Source organism: Equus asinus, chromosome 20 (genome assembly GCF_041296235.1).
Source record: "Equus asinus isolate D_3611 breed Donkey chromosome 20, EquAss-T2T_v2, whole genome shotgun sequence".
NCBI lineage: Eukaryota > Metazoa > Chordata > Mammalia > Perissodactyla > Equidae > Equus > Equus asinus.
The window spans coordinates 13,672,700-13,686,609 of record NC_091809.1 but is presented as its reverse complement, the minus strand read 5'-3'; the positions used below and the strand labels follow the sequence as shown (position 1 = coordinate 13,686,609).

The 13,910-nt window shown below is 51.3% G+C and overlaps 1 long non-coding RNA gene across 1 annotated transcript; it reads left to right on the top strand.

Moving 5' to 3' along the window:
• The first annotated feature begins 8,393 nt into the window (after positions 1-8,393).
• On the top strand, positions 8,394-12,597 carry LOC106832347 (uncharacterized). The gene is made up of 4 exons (XR_006516670.2): positions 8,394-8,878; positions 9,599-9,710; positions 10,743-10,958; positions 12,062-12,597. It is a non-coding gene; the product is annotated as an uncharacterized lncRNA (long non-coding RNA).
• The last annotated feature ends 1,313 nt before the right edge of the window (positions 12,598-13,910 follow it).

Here is a 13,910-nt window from a genome sequence, read left to right as displayed (position 1 = left end):
TGTATAATGCTGAGAATTCTCCAGTTTGCCCCTGTTCTGTGCTTTTGTCATGGGGACAGGCACGCATGACATGAAGGGTTCTGTTCTTGGGGTGTGTAATCCCGGAGGTTATGACACAGACACGGAACAGGTTTTGTGGCTGGTCCAGGAGGAGAAAAAGTGGGAGCTGCCACGAAGGAGCTGCCAAAAAGGTTTTCACCCATGATCCCTCACCCGGCCCTTAATTGAAGGGTTTTTAAATTTATGGTCCAGCCTGCTCATTGCCTCTCTCTGGCCGCTGGGCTCTCCTCTGCCTTCCATCTGGGCCCAGCAGCTTATCCAAGGCTGTGTCGTCTCCTAGGGTATCCACCGGGTACCAGTGGCTGTTTAAATTAAAACGAATTAAAATTAAATAAAATTAAAAACTCAGTTCCTCAGATGGCGCACTGGCCGCGTGTCAGTTGCTCAGCAGCCACACGCGTGGCTGGGGACGACCGCCTGCCCTGGGCAGGGCAGATCCAGAACATTCCTGTCACGGGAGAAAGTTGCACCGGACAGCACAGATCAGAGATTCTTAAAAAAGGAAAATTTTGGGTCCATGTAGAAATTGGAAGCGTTTTATAGCAGTGGTGCCGTGCTCACTGGTCGGGAGCCCCTGCCTGTGGGGTTGGAATCTTGGGTGCCCTCCAGGACGGGTGCTGACCCTGGCGTGCCCTGGCCTGGCCAGCAGGGGCACAGCCTCCTGGAGCCTGGGGAAGAGACGGGGGACACGGTAGATGGCAGAGGAGGAAGTGAAGATCTCCTGGCTTTGGAGTTGTTGGGGTCGGCCGGGAAATCCACAGTCTGGAGGAGACTTTGAGACAAGAGAGGTTCGCATGGCCAAAGCTTGCGACTCCCCGGGCCGGCCCTGGAGACCTCGGCCCCGGCCCCCCGGAGGCCCCAGGGTCACCTGGGTTGGGTGTGGACCGGGCAGAGGGCTCAAGAGAAAATCCTGGGGGCAGAGCGGGCTGTGGAGTGACAGCAAGGAGGTGGTGACAGGCTTCAACCCTCCCCCCCTTCTCTCCTCCATCCCCAGAACCTCCCAGAGACCCACGTGGGCGAGAAACAATAGCCACGTGACCCAAGTGAGGGAGAAGCTGCAGAAAGCCGCCAGGAGAGGAGCCTGGTGTGGAGACCGTGGAAGAATGACCGAGGGGAGGAGGACGGGGACGCTGGCCGGGCTGGGGGATGCTCGAGGCCGGGATGGCCCAGCTGCCCTGGCTCCCAGACGCCACATGAACCACCTTGAGCTTAGACCTGGCCCTGGGGGGCAGGGAATTTATTGAATTATCCAGAACTGGTTGGGGTTTGCCTTCTGCCACCTGGTGGAAACAGGCTTCTGTGGGTTCCCGGGACGGCTGTGACAGATGACCACACACCGGGGAGCTTAGAAGAGCAGAAATCTGTTCTCTCCCGTTCTGAAGGCCAGACGTCCAGACTCAAGGGTCAGTGGGGTCATGCTCCCTCCGGAGGCCCCAGGGGAGGGTCCTTCCGCCTCTCCCAGCACCTGGTGTGGCCGCCATCCTGGGCGCTCCTGGGCTGGGGGGCGGCATCATGTCAGCAGCTGTGTCCATCTCCCCGTGGCCCTCTCCCCTGTGTGTGTCTGTGTCCAAACTTCCCTCTTCTTATAAGGACATCAGTCATTGGATTTAGGGCCACCCCACTCCAGTGTGACCGCATCTTTTTTTTTTTTCTTTTGAGGAAGATTAGCCCTGAGCTAACTGCTGCCAATCCTCTTTTTTTTTTTTTTTTTGCTGAGGGAGACTGGCTCTGAGCTAACATCCTTGCCCATCTTCCTCTACTTTATATGTGGGACGCCTACCACAGCATGGCTTGCCAAGCGGTGCCATGTGTGCACCCGGGATCCGAACTGGCGAACCCGGGGCCACCAAGAATCGGAACATGTGCACTTAACTGCTGCACCACCGGGCCGGCCCCAGTGTGACCTCATCTTAACTAATTACCTCCACAATGACCCTATTTCCAAATAAGATGACTTTCCAAGGTAGCGGGGATCAGGCCATCAATGTGTCTTTGGGGGGGACACAATTCTACCCTCTACAGAGCTCAAAAGAGAAATTAAGTGACTAGAGCACTCGCTTAATCCTCCATGAATCCTGATAGTCCCCTTTTACAGAGGAGAAAACCGAGGCACAGAGAGGGTTACTGACCTACCCGGGGTCACACGGTTACTAGGCGGCTAAGCTAGGATTGGAAGCCAGGTCATCTCGCTCCGGGAGGTACCCTTATAACCCACACACCCTAAGGCCCGGATCTGAATTCGGTTCCCGCCACGGAACTGCCACGTCGTGGCGTTAGTTCGGACCACCCCGTGGACCCAGGCTTGGAGGAAGATGCAAGACGTGGAAGATGCAGAAGTGGGTTTTGCATCTCCTGGGCCCAGCTTTCGCTTCTAAAGGCGTCCAGATGTATTAGTCAGCTCCTGCTGAGGAACAGGCTGTCCCCCAAGCTCAGCGGCTCGAAATGATACACGGTTATCATCTCCTGTGGGTTCTGGTGCTGAGGAATTTGGGGGCGTCTTCGCCGGTTCCACGTTGGGTGGCTGCTGAGCAATGATCTACGTTTCAGCCATTCTTTTCCACCTGCCTTCCAGAACTCAACCTAAAACTCTCTTCTCCGCGAGGCCGTGCCCCTGTCTGCTGCTCTCCTGAGTGATGTTGTCGTTTCATCTGGTTCTTTCTCGTCTGCTCTCCACGCGTGGCCAGGGGACAGCTGAGGGATGAGACGCGTCCATCCTCGTGCATTTTTTCCTCATGTGCTTATTTTCCTCGGATGTCTCTTTCTCAGCCTGGGATCCAAGGTGGCTTGGCCTCCATCCCCCCATCAGGGGCTGAGGTTGTCATTTGAGGCCCAGCCAAGGCCGTTGCAGGCTGCCCAGGGCTTCCCAGCAAATTCCAAGGTGGCCAAGGGTTAATTCCAACGGCGTCAGCCCAATGAAAGCGGTGGCTTTGTCTCGGGGAGCCCCCCTAGGTGTGGGGAGACTGCAGAATGCCTTCCAGAGGGTCCTGGCCGTTTCCTGTACCGGGGGGTGGGTCGGGGACGACACATGACACAGGGGACCCCACAAATCTCTGAGCTGAATCTGTGGTCTCCGGCGCCCTCTCCTGGCGGAAAGTTCAATGCCAGGTTCATGGAGGTAAAGGTCACCCACTTTAGCACATGGTTCCACGATTTTTAGGAAATTTGCCCAAAGCCATCCCCACAATGAATTTTAGAAAACGTCCATCACCTCGGAAATGTCCCTCCTGTCCGTTTGGAATGGAATGGAATGTCCCTCCCATCCCTGGCTTTCCGTCTCCGACGGCATCTCCCTTTTCTAAAAATGTGATAGAAATGGACTCCTAACCGATGTGGTCTTTTGCGTCCGCCCTCTTTCACTGACATAATGTTTTTGAGGCTCGTCTGTGTTTCTTCGTGTATCAGCACTGCGTTCCTTTTTGTCGCCGATTAGTATTCCGTTGCAAGGATGGACCCCATTTCGCTGATCCGTTCCCCCGCCGATGGGCATCTAGGTTGTTTCCATTTGGGGCGGGTCTTGAGTAAAGCTGTCGTGAGCATCCGCGTACAGATCTGTGGGCTGGAATTTGCCTTCACGTCTCTGTGTGCATCCCTGAGAGTCGCCTCGGTGGGTGTGCTGTGATCAGGGGTCTGGCTTTTTCAGAAGCTGCCGGGCTGTTTCCCAGAGTGGCTGCACCGTCTTCCACTCCCACCCGCCGGGTAGGAGGCTCCCAGGGGCACCACATCCTCACGGTGGGAAAGCTTTTAAATTAGGGATTCACGTGGCTGTAACTTCTTTCTTCTGAGATGGGGTCTCCCGGTGGCCGGGAGCCAGCTGGCCTTTATCAGGGGCCAGGCTGTCCCACTCCGGGTCCATTTGTGCCCATCCTCTGAGACTGGACGCTGGGATCACAGAGACAAATGGGTCTGGGTCCTGGTGGTGGCTGGGGACCCTGTCTCTTTAGTTGATCTCTCTGTTTCTCCATCTTTCTATTATCTGCCACCTATTGACACTTACAATGTCCCACCAAAGAAATACACTGGTGCATTGCTTCTAAACACAAAATAACACAATACAAATAAAATCCAAAGGGGCCGGCCGGGTGGTGCAGCGGTTAAGTTCACACGTTCCGCTTCTCAGCGGCCCGGGGTTTACCGGTTCGGATCCCGGGTGCGGACATGGCACCGCTTGGCAAGCCATGCTGTGGCAGGCGTCCCACGTATAAAGCAGAGGAAGATGGGCACAGATGTTAGCTCAGGGCCAGTCTTCCTCAGCAAAAAGAGGAGGATTGGCGGCAGTTAGCTCAGGGCCAATCTTCCTCAAAAAGAAGAAGAAGGAGGAGAAGGAGGAGAAGGAGAAGAAGAAGAAGAAGAAGACCCGAAGATTTTAAATGAAAAATGACCATCAATGGCTGGGTTCTCAGTGGGGTTCCTCGGAGTCACTCACGTGTTCCTTTTTCCTTTTTCTTAGAATATTTACCATCATATCGTAAAGTCAGTGGTTCTTAATCTTGTGTGTGTGTCAGAATCACCTGGGCGCCTGTTAAGAACACAGATCACTGGGCCCTCAACCCCAAGAGTTTTTGAGGCAGGAGGTCCGGGGTGGGGCCCAAGAATGTGCGTTTCCAGCGAGCTCCCAGGTGGTTCTGATGCACTGTGGCCATCACAGTCGAGAACCGTCCTGTCCATTGATTTGCAGTGGTGGCCACCGTCGATCCCACATGATGATGGAAGGTCTAGCTCATCACACCAACCGCTGTCTCCTCATCCCCCCTCCTATTTTTTTTTTGTTTTTTGAGGAAGATTGGCCGTGAGCTAACATCTGCTGCCAACCCTCCTCTTTTTGCTGAGGAAGACTGGCCCTGAGCTCACATCCATGCCCATCTTCCTCTACTTTATATGTGGGACACCCACCTCAGCATGGCTTGACAAGTGGTGCCATGTCCACACCCAGGACCCGAACCGTCGAACCCCAAGCTGCTGAAGCGGAACGTGCCCACTTAACCGCTGCGCCACCGGGCCGGCCCCTTCAGATGGCTTTTGAAGGCCCAGAGGGTCTTTGCCGCCCCTCTGATTAGAGTCCCTTTGCTCCACCCACACAGGCCGCCCCACTGTTCTTCAAATGCTACCACAGAGCCTTTGCACAGGCCGTTCCCTCCGTTTGGAACACTTTTCCTTGATATCATCGTGACTCACTCCCTCAAGGACCTCAGGTCTCAGCTCGAATGTCCCCTCCTCAGAGAGGCCTCCTGTGGCCCCCTCCCTGCGTAAAATGGCACCCCGACACCTGCCCCAGGCTCGCTCTCATCCCCCTATCTGGTTTTGTCTTCGCGGCACTTGTCACCATTGAACAGCAATGTGTTAACTTGGAAAGAGGAAGCGAGAAGCATCGGAAACCATTGCAGAAGCCGTTACAACGGCTGCTTCTTGCCTGAGGCAGTCTCTGCCAGGGCGGCTGCGAAATGAGGGTGCGTCTCTGTCAACCGCGCCCCAACATTTGCCGGTGGGTCCTTGTCGTTCTGCTATGAGCGAGAGCCTTTCCTTCTCCCCTGTGAGTTTATTTATCTGTTTATCATCAGTGTGGACTCACAGATGCCCAAGCTGGCTTCTGAGCTTTTGGGACACGGCTCATTGCGTTTCCACTGCCCCCTGGCTTCCTGGCACAACTAGATGGTCCAGGTTCTGCCCGTCCGCCTCCTGTCCCAGCCCTGGAACCAGCGAGCATCTTTGTGAACCGGCCGATTTCCAGGCCCAAGCCGGGAGTTTGAGTTCAGTAGGCGGGGAGCGTCCAAGCCAGGGGATTCCTAGGAAAATGTGTCCTTTTCAAAAGCTTCCGGTGGGATAGAGTGACAGCAGAACCAGGAGGGTGATGGGTGTGATTATAAAAGGGTAAAGGATTTTTATAAAAATCCTTGTGGTGATGGAATCATTCTGTATCTTGACTGGTTACATAAACTGACCCAGGAGATCAAAATGGTATGAACTTGGTACACACTCACGCACACGCACTCACGCACAAATGAGTCTAAGTGAAAGGAACATCTGAATTAAGGTGGATGGATTGTCTCAACGTCGAGATCCTGGTTATGACATCGTACTACAGTTTTGCAAAATGTGACCAGTGGGGGAAACTGGGCAAAATGTAGAAGGGATCTTTCTGTATTATTTTCTGCATGTGAATTTACAAGCGTCTCAATAAAAATGTCATCGCTTTGACTAAGTTAATTAAAGAGATGCACTAATAGAAACGTAAGAAACCAGTGTCACAATGGGAAGGCCAATAACGTGAGAGGCTGTGAAGAGAAAATGTGACAATACGCTGGCGCAGCTTCCGAACGACGATTGCGTGGTGCTAAATGGATGAATTTCCTCGTCACTGTCCAATCTGCTTTACGGAAATAAACGTGAGGATAAAATTTGGGATGAAAAACGAAAAGAAAACATTTCTGGGTGATTCAGGGAAGCAGCCTTGTTTGGGATCTGTTTTCAATCACAAATAAGTCATTCTCAAATTCCTTCAAGGAGTCATCTTGCCGGTTACATTCTTGGAAAACACAGCAATAAAATCAGAGAAACGGGGGGGAAAAAAAAGATGGAAGCACGTGGTTGCAAACAATTCAAATTGATCACTCATATTCGATCACCGGTTGGCTATCTATAAGCTTTGTAATGCAAACCAGGAAACAATTTGTGGGTAACTTTTTATTTGGATGTAATTTCAAGCTTACAGAAAAGTTGCAAGAATAGGGCCAAGAATTCCCGAATAGACCCTTCTCCAGTTTCCCCATCGTTAATATTTTGTGCCGTTCACTTTATCATTCTCTCTGTGTATATGTGAATATGTATATGTAAATTATGCCTATTTCCCCCCTTAACGCTGAGAGTCAATTACATTCCAGGCCCCTTCGTCTCAAAATACTTCAGTGGGTATTTCCAAAGGACAGCAACCCAGGTGGTTTTGAGGGTGACAGGGGCCCGCTGTGGTCATGCTTTTTCACCATTGAAAGAATGCTTTATATATTCTGGAAACTACTTTGCCAGTATCTGTCTCGCCAATGTGTTCTCCTTGTTGTCGCTTGCTGTCTTGTTTTCTTCACAGTGACATTCAAAGAGCCAATCTGTAACATTTTAATGACCTCTGTGATCTTTTCTTTGTCCCTTTTTGTGTCCTTACTAAGAGATCTTCACCGAACCCAAGGTCACAAAGATTTTTCTCATCCGTTTTCTTCTAGATGTTTTAACTGTTATATTCCGGGCTATGATTCATTCTGAATTGATTTGTGTACGCTACATTATGATGGAATTATTGATTCTGAATAGACAGACGGGAAGATCTGTGAGACTTTGCGATTCTCCCTCAATGAAACCTGTTCATTTCATGCAATTCCAACCCGCTCTCCCAGCACATCCTGGCCTCCATCCACCACACCCCTGAACTTCTCCAGGTGTCTGAGACAGCAGCTCACAGCCAGGTACCTGCCCTCAGAGGCCCCAGCCCCTCCTCCGTCACCCTGAGCCAGCCCTTCAGCACCAGGAGCATCCTGCCTGGAACCTGGAAAAGGCTTGGCCTGGGCCCCTAGAAGGGCAGGGTGGAGCCTTCCCTGTGTGCGATGGGAACTGAACAGCGGTGCTGGGCCTGGGGGAGGCAGCAGGAGCCCACAGCCACTCCGCTGTCCACATTATAGCTATGTATTATATTTATTATAAATGCTTTTTATTATTTTGTTTGTCTTTCCCCACAGGCCTCGAAGAAGGATGAGGGCAAGGATTTTTGTGTCCCTGCCGTCTTCCCCAGTGCACAGAACAGAGTCTGGGATCCAGAAGATGCTTAATGAGCATTTACTGAAGGAATTCCGGGAAAGCGTGTAGTCAAGGCAAAAACCAAAAATAGTCACAGACGTGAAAATATGAGCTAGGTCGCCATCCAGTGGCCACGACAGGATGCTACAACGCATTTATTACTAAGAAAAGCCACATGTAGAGAAACGCATAACGTATGATCCCATTTCTGGAAGAAATAGATTCCAGCATTGGGAATATATTTTTATAAAAGTGTGTTGGCAGGAGGAAAGTGTTGGGGGAAATAAGCATTTATTGCTCACGTGACCTTTGACGCTTACGGGGTAACCTGAGCGCTCAGGGCCTGCGCGCGAGGCCACGCCCCCTGGGCGGATCCAGTCTCAGCCACGCCCACAGCGCTGTTCCAGCGCCAGGCGCGCCGCTGGGTCCAATCGCGTTCAAGTGGGCGGGGACTAGCGCTTCTACGCTCAGCGATTGGAGGACGCAGCTCGCCCCTCCCATCCTTGAGGCTCTACCAATCCCAAACCCCGGACCTGCCGCGTCTTCCGTTCCCTGGCAGCCCCGGAAGCGGAAGCGCAGATCCGGGAGCTCGCAGCGGTGGCGGCGGCGGGTGGCAGCCGGCCGCCGGTCCCGAGGGCGGTTGTCTCTGTGTCCACCGCAGGGCAAGGCCCCGCCTCTGCTCAGCGGACAGGGCTGGGCAAGGGGAGGGTGGTTCCGGGGATAGGTCAAAGGGCAGGGCATGGTTCAAAGGGCAGGGGGCGTGGTTATTTAAAAGGCGAATGCCTTGCTCCAGCTCGGGCGGAGGCCGGTGGAACGAGGCTGGTCCTCGGTGGTCTTGGTTGGGGGTGCAGGGCGTTCTGGCCCGCTGGACCTTAGGGCCAGGGCCAGACCCAGACCCACTGAAGGATTTGGGGGAAGGCTGGGTGTAGGTGAAATGGAAATGCAGCCTGGTTTCCGTGGGCTCAGAGCAAAGCACAGCCACGTGCAAAGGGGTCACCGTCGGGTCTGGACGGCGGGCTGCACCCAGGTCCCGTTTCCTTGGGTAAGCGCAGAGATAAGACAGATGGGGATTGTTGTGTCCGGAAACCCCTTATCTGAGCCCTGCACCTGGGTTGGAGAGGGAGCGAGTCTTCAGCTGTCCCAGGCGGGAGGGGGACGTGGACACCTGCCTGATCGACTTCCATCAGAGGGTGTGCTCTTAAGGGACAGAGTTTCCAGCGAGTTGGAAAGCAGGATCGGCTCCGAGAAAGGGGTTGTTTTGACATCTTAGAGCTGCCGAGCGCCCTTGGAGGAAACACTGTTTCCACTTCATTTTGCAGCCGGCTCTCTCCGGGTCTGTCTTCCCAGCCTGATGAAGGTCAGGGCGCTGACTTATCTTCCCAGCTGACTTTGACTATCTCGCTGGTATCCCGTGCTTTTCTGCTCAGCTGGGCGCCAGCCTTGGGTTCCCCGCCCCGGCCCCCAGCCGTCATCAGCCCTCGAGTGAGATTAGGCACGTTACTAAGCCTCTAAGAACCTCAGTTTTGTAGGGGAGGAAGACATTTCCTCTTCCCAAATGTGGGTTCGTCTGGCTGGAGAACGAATTAAATTCACATGAGACAGAATAGCAAGAGAAAATTAAACAAAGATTTATGAGGAACCATGGCCCGGGGCCTTTCTTCCCGAAGGAAGAAAGGGCACCGAAGAAGTGGGGCGCACAGAGTGGTTATAAACCCCCAAACAGGGTGTTTCACATGTGATTGAAATGTCCCTCCCACAATAGTCACAAGATTGCCCCGTCGGCACAGCACTTGATGGACACAGCAGGTAGTGGTCTGCTGTCTCGGTGGGCGTAGCAGGAGGCAAGTCGATTGTCTGGAGCTGGGCGGTCACAGGTGAGCGCAGCAATCAGTTCCTTCCCTAAGGACAGATGCTTAATCCTTAAAGAAATGCCAAAGTTGGGAGGGGGAGGGAAGTCGGTTACAGGAGGTTACCAGACAAGCACAATAAAATGGAGATTTAAGTCCTTGCCTTTGGTATTGATTAAGAGTTTCTAGAGAGAAGGTCATCTCCTTTCTTCTTCCTGGTACAGAGAGGGAGGCACCTGTACAGATAGAGATTTACCTTACAAATGTAAATGTGTCCTAACAAAGGGCAAGTTCCATTCCTCAGCGCCTCCTTCCCTGTCCCAGTTTATCAAAAGCAATCAGCCTCAAATAATCCTGATGCCAAAGAGACATATCTTGGGGTGGCCAATTCCAGTCCCCCACAGTTTCCACCTCGGTAAAGGTGCATCTCACTACCTGCCTTTGGCAAGTGACAAGTGCGATCTAAAGTGCTGATTCATTGTGAATGTCGGCTGATCATCATATTAAAGTCTTGGGCAATTGAAGTGCAGGCGGCAGAATGACAGTGGTGATGACTGTGGACTTTGGAGAAAAAGACTCCAGGATGGAATAAAGGAGCCGCAGTTGTTTTTGCTGCCATGTCTGATTTCGCAGAGTGAATTCTTGCAAGTTTCAGTGTTACCTACAAGCTGTGATTTTTGTGGTGTTTTTTTCTTTTCTTTTCTTTTTTTGTTTTTTGAGGAAGATTAGCCCTGAGCTAACTGCTGCCAATCCTCCTCTTTTCGCTGAGGAAGACTGGTCCTGAGCTCACATCCGTGCCCATCTTCCTCTACTTTATATGTGGGACGCCTGCCACAGCATGGCTTGCCAAGTGGTGCCATGTCCGCACCCGGGATCCGAACCGGGGAACGCCGGGCAGCCGAGAAGCAGGACATGCAAACTTAACCTCTGTGCCACTGGGCCGGCCCCTGAGGCGTAAATGCTTTTCTGTTGACCGGAGGTCAGTTTCTCAGGAGAACAGGAACCGTGAGCAATGCCTTGTAACCACTGATCCCTAACTCCTGCCGTGTCGTTTTACAGCTGACCCTTTACCAGCGTTCCTGTTGTGCTGATTAAGGATGAAGACAAAGATAGACTGACCCCAGGGGTCGGACCACCAGACCAGGTCTGCAGACCCTGTTTTTGGCCACCAGTCACTATGGGATTTGGAGTGACGCCAGCATCCTGGGGCTTCGGCCCTCCCCCTTGGGAACACCCCCCAGGACTCCTTCCTCGTGCTTCTCCGGCCTGCAGACCGTAAGTGGGCGAAATAAACTCCACCTTCCCTCGAACCTGTGATGGTCACTGTTTTCTTCCAGGTCCGCAGCTCGGTGTCTCTTTACAGAGAGCTGGTTCATAAACGTACACCACCTGTCAGCCTTCAGCCGAACGGCAAGGTTAGCCCAGGAGAAGCGGAGAATTGCAATTTTGGGTACACAGATTTAGCTAGAAACACAAACAGTGGCCCGATGACAGAGGCAGACTCAGGGTTTTATGGGGGTGAAAAGGGAAGATGAGGTAAGTGATTTTAAAGGCGAGCATTGGTGCCGAGAAGCCAGGCTGGGTTTCTGCTTCGCTGACTGCTCAGGCGAGGGGTCCCCAGGCAAAAGTGCATTTTACCAGTTCCTTCAAACAGGATATTCTCGGTCTTGCTGACTTCTTAGGATGTTGGCCGTTTGGCCCAGTTCAGAGGTTCAGACAACAGGACGTGCAAGGCAGTCCCTGAAATGGCTGCCCTGGTGTCGTTTTCACACATCTTACACCCCATTATGAAGGCTCAGGAAGCCACCCATTGAGATGAAAGAGCTGTAGGATTTATCTCTAGTTGAACCCCAAAGCAAGGTGTACTGCAATGTATATACCATGTTACCTTTTTGTGACAAAGTGTCAACCTTTAAAAATCGGAAGCCAGGGGACCTTGCCAGGTGGCGCAGCGGTTAAGGGCACACGTTCTGCTTTGGCATCCTGGGTTTCACTGGGTTGAAGCCCGGGTGAGGACATGGCACCATGCTGTGGCAGGCGTCCCACATATAAAGTAGAGGAAGATGGGCATGGATGTTAGCTCAGGGCCAGTCTTCCTCAGCAAAAAAAGAGGAGGATTGGCAGCAGACGTTAGCTCAGGGCCAATCTTCCTAAAAAAAAAAAAAAAATCAGAAACCAGTTCAAGAGAAACAACATTTATTTGGGATCAAAGAATCGCAATTTGGGGAGTATAGATTGAGGCAGACCCCCAAATAGTGTCTCTGTCACAGGAGACGGTCTCAGGGCTTTTATGGGAAAAAGGGAGGAAGACGAGGTGAGTTGTAGTGAAGACGAGTTCATTGGCGCTGGATGAGCAAGGCTGGGTTTCTGCTTCATAGATTGGCCTGAGACTCGGTCACCAGCAAAGCCCATTCATCAGCCCCTACAGACACGGTGTTCTCGTCCCTCCTGACTTCTCGGAACTGTGGTGGTTTGGGCCAGTTTGGAAGATGAAGAAAACAAGAGGAGGCCAGGCAGTTCCCCGGGAATGGCTCCTCGCGTGTCATCTTGCACAAAAGGGGAGCAAGGCACATCGTGTAGGTGAACTTGCTACTTTTTATGTGAGTGCCGACCAGCTGTGCAGGAAACTAAGAAGGTTGGTAAGTGGGGGGTCCGAGCCGAGAGAACACGGGGCTAGAGGACACGCTCCGGGCAAGTATCATCTTTCTAAATTCCAGGCTGACTTTCTGAGTTGCAGCATTCATTAGTCATTCATGGAACGAAAAAAATACGAACCATATTTTTAAACAGTGTACGAATCAAAAATAATTTATTTTTAATTGGAAGTTAGTTTTCTACATAGGAAAGCATCCCAAAATGTGTTCCCCCTAATTTTTATTAACGTGAATAAAACCTGTCTGCCAACCATAGAAAATGTGTTTATAGTTACGTTTATAATTAAAGCGGTCAGTGATGTTGGAGTTTCTCCTTTTACTCGATCTCGGGTTGGAGGCTGTTTTCTGAAATGAACAGTCAGATGAAAGGCTCTGGGTGTTTTGGGTTAATTCACTCAGCGTATTGAGTTTTCAGGCCCAACCCACATTTATTTAAGCTTTTATTGCCTTCTCTTAAATCAGTTAAAATGGGGGTTCACTTGCCTTGGGGATATCACAGACTTTGGTATTTCAGAATTTTCTAGAGCCTGTGAAGCCAGTCGTCAGCAGTGACTCCATTTTGTTCAAAATATGAAACCGTGCTGACCTGACTGACTTGCCAAAAGGGAATTATTTGCTGAAAAAGAACTTGCTGAAGGACTGTGTAAAAATATACTTTTTCTGGTAGGAGCCAGGCGTCCTTGAGTAAGCCAGTGAAGGGAAAAGTAAATTGATGTCACCGGTGACAACCGATAACCACCGTATGGACGGGAGAGGGGGTGTTTGACCTGAGCTCATCGGGCCACGCTGAGGCGGTGTCCCACACGCCACAACCAGAAGGACCCACAACTAAAATTATGCAGCTATGTACTGGGGGGCTTTGGGGAGAAAAAGGAAAAAAAAATAAAAGAAAAAAAAGATTATGATAGTTAACAACCTTGTGAAATTACAGTTGTACATCATTATTAGTCATGTTGTGGGTACACCACTTCACCCTTAGTGCCCTCCCCCCACCCCCTTTCCCCTGGCAACCACCAATCAGTTCTCTTTGTCCGTATGTTAACTACCACCTATGAGTGGAGTCATACAGAGTTCATCTTTCTCTGTCTGGCTTATTTCACTCAACATAATACCCTCGAGGTCCATCCATGTCGTTGTGAATGGGACGACTTTGTCCTTTTTATGGCTGAGTAGTATTCCATTGTATATATATACCACATCTTCTTTATCCAATCATCAGTTGCTGGGCACTTTGGTTGGTTCCACGTCTTGTCTATTGTGAATAATGCTGCAATGAACATAGGAATGCATAGGACTTTTGGAACTGCTGATTTCAGGTTCTTAGGATAGATACCCAGTAGTGGGATGGCTGGGTCATAAGGTATTTCTATTTTTAATTTTTTGAGGAATCTCCATACTGTTTTCCATAGTGGCTGCACCAGTTTGCATTCCCACCAACAGTGTATGAGGGTTCCTTTTTCTCCACAACCTCTCCAACATTTGTCACTCTTGGTTTTGGATATGTTTGCCATTCTAACAGGTGTAAGGTGATATCTTGATAAGGAAATGCTTTGCATTTCCCTGATGATTAGTG